Below are 3,214 nucleotides of genomic sequence, written 5' to 3' on the forward strand. Positions count from 1 at the left end.
GAGTGTTGGTATAAACCATGCAACACTGGCATGGATGCTGACAATGCTGACAGCTTTAATTTGGTATAGCTTATACCTTTTGGTATAACTGTTTAACATGGTTTAACATGTATTGCCTGGGGTAGGCTTTAATTTGTTTGTTTTTTTCGTACTTAAAGTCCATTTAAAACTTCATGGAAATCTAAGATTATCCTATCTATAGGGTGACAACGCTGCTGGTGACAACTTCACTTCAGAAAAAAAGGGAGTTGCCATTCTATTACAGAAAATGGGGGAAAAGGGATGTGATGGCAGAATCAGCAAATAGCGAATAAATGTTATGGGGGACGTAGGGAAGCAGAAACGTCTGTGTTAATGCTTTTGACAGACTGCATCATATATTATTTTAAAATTTGGCCATAGTTAGACTTTTAAGATGACTGGATAAGTGATTTCTAAGTTAGGATCTATGGACAAGGACAAAAAAAGAACTCCTTTAGTGTATCATCAGGGTTAATTATTACAAGTATGCTGTTAGAATTAAAAGTTATCTCTCTCTCTCTCTCTCCCCCCCCCCTTTCCCTTTCTCTCTCTCTCTCTCTCTCTCTCTCACACACACACACACTCTCTCTCTCCCTCTCTCTCCTTCTATACTATGCAGCTTCAACAAATGGCATATTAGATGTTTGGAGCCACAAAGGAAGAATGTTTGACACAAGTCACAAATGATATATGGTTGGGATGTAAACACTGCAATGTGCAATTAAAGTCTTTAAGTTAGTGAATATAGTGAAGCAGTGTTCGAATTTGATTACCCAGCCATGGAATTAAAAAAAAACTTCAGTGAATATACTCCACTCTTTTGCAGTTAACGCATAACTAGTACGATCATTACCATTTCATTGTACAACATTGTCAAACCCTGGTTTCTGCACCCACACTACATTCTGATTCATCCTCATCCAGTTAGATTTGCAACTTTATTTCATTTATATTTGGCAGAACGTCGAGTGTGTGTGTGTGCGTTGTATGTTTATGTTATAACAGTCCTGTCCTCAGTTGTTTTATTGCTAGGCATGGCATTTAACATAGCCCAGAAGTTGGTTGTTTGGTGGACAAAGCCTCCATCGTGATAACATGTATTTTTTTTTAAAGATCCTAGCTAATTTATAACAGTTTAAGCCCTGGACCAGGCTATCCCATTATTCCTTGCACTGAAAAGCCTACCCCTGTCTTGCTTTATTTGTAGGGCTGAAATGCAGCTTGAAAGGAGATCAGAGAGTGCAGGAGGGCCTTGTAACAGGAGAGTGACCAAATGACCTATTGGCTGATTATATGTCATTAACTGGAGACTCCACGTATCTAAATTACCGAGAGGACCTCACTCAGCCGGGTCAATTATCCTTACATACATTTAACAAAGTTTCCTACTGCTAAAAATACTGAGCACTGTCGTGTCTTACTATGTGTCAGAAATAGCCTTCCTCCAGGCTATTTATTTGTGTGAACTCTGGGGAAAAAATAGGGCCAATTTGACAAAGCATTCTACCTATTCCAGGCTTATTAGACTGATCCCGAGTCTCCATATACAAAAGCTTTAGCTGGTAGTAGCTGAATAATGATGCTGGACACGGTTTAATTATGTATTAGGGAAGTATATGGAGCAAATTACTATATATACTCATAATATATACTATATAATACAATCATAAATACACAATAAACAACATTTTGCATTGATAGAAAGAGTATATTTTGTGGTAGTTATTAATTTTATATACAAAACAAGCTGGGAAAAAAAGAGAAACTCAAACGCAAAGATGTTATAGAACTAAACTATGAAAACTCGACGGAGGGCTGGGGAGTTTTGCTGTTGCCTATAGCAATTAGCCATGTTCTTTGTTCCATTAGAAAGATGGAATCCACTTTGTTGCTATGGGCAACAGCATCAAGCTTGATTTTTCTTCAGGCTTTTCTTTGCTTAAGATTTCCTAAAGTGCTTCCAGAAAGAGAGAAGGCAAATGTAATGATTCACTAAATATGTAGGAATTGTTCACTTAGCAAAGGAAATAAAATGAAGCTGTGTTCACTTTTCATAGCCAACCATATGCAGGGAAATGACCTACAAAAATCAAGATTATGCCTTGCCCTTGATTGAATAATTAAAGTGAACACAACTTCACTTTATTCACTAAGGGAACTTTCTCTATTCTTCTCAACTTCATAGTGTGCACTGAAGCAAGAATAACCTCATCTATAGGAGTTTGTTATAGACTAGAGAGAGAAGGATTTGGTGTTAATATGGACACACATAAGACTGGGGTTTATTTTCTAAAGAAATAAAGTGTTCACCTCCTATCAATATAGAATATTTCTCTTGCACATGTTTACGTTTATAAAGTGCCCTCAAGTTCACCTTATTTACTATCATCCTCCAAGTGAACATTTTCATTTCATCTCCTTTAGGAAATCAGCTAAGTAAACCGGTATGTCATATTTTGGAAGGATGTATGGAGGTGTATATATATATAACTTCTCATTAGCATACCTTTGTGACATCACAACCTGTTCCTTTCTGTTGTTATACTATACTGACGTGATGGTTGAACGTGAACCCAGGTGAATGCAGGTGATTCGTCTATGGCTGAACGCTCCCAATGACAGGCGCTGACAGCAGAATACACCTGATACACAGATCGGGGACTCCCTCCTCCAAGTACTATGATAGTAGCGGCCCCCGGGCATTGGGCTGATTTACTGCTATATCACTAGTGAATGGATTAGTACAAATTTCAGCGTCTACCTGGCCATGCCTCACAGAGGTATTCCAACCTTCACTGCATCTCTCAGGCTTCACACCCACAAATACAAGACTTTGAAGAATTCCTGGAGCGCTCACTACAAAGCTGCACATTTATCACATTGACGACTTGATTGTTGTATTACAATTCTACAAAAATCTGAGACCACATTTCTATATTTCTGAGATTTGCATGTAGCACAGCCCTCAACCTGAAATATCAGTTGAAGTAACAAGCTTTAGATAATAGCCATCGGGCTGGAAAATGACTGAGCTTTGTACCTTCTGCATGGAGCACTGCATGTATTTCTATCTGCCAGTCAAGGCAGGCCTATTACCGCTTGATGAAAAAGCATGTGACCCTTCTAAGCTATACCTAAAAAATACCTTTTTTTTTCCAAACTAAAATTAATTTGCTGTATATAACTAATATAT

This window comes from Nanorana parkeri, unplaced genomic scaffold (genome assembly GCF_000935625.1).
Source record: "Nanorana parkeri isolate BGI_ZX_2015 unplaced genomic scaffold, ASM93562v1 scaffold1201, whole genome shotgun sequence".
In the NCBI taxonomy this organism is placed as follows: Eukaryota; Metazoa; Chordata; class Amphibia; order Anura; family Dicroglossidae; genus Nanorana; species Nanorana parkeri.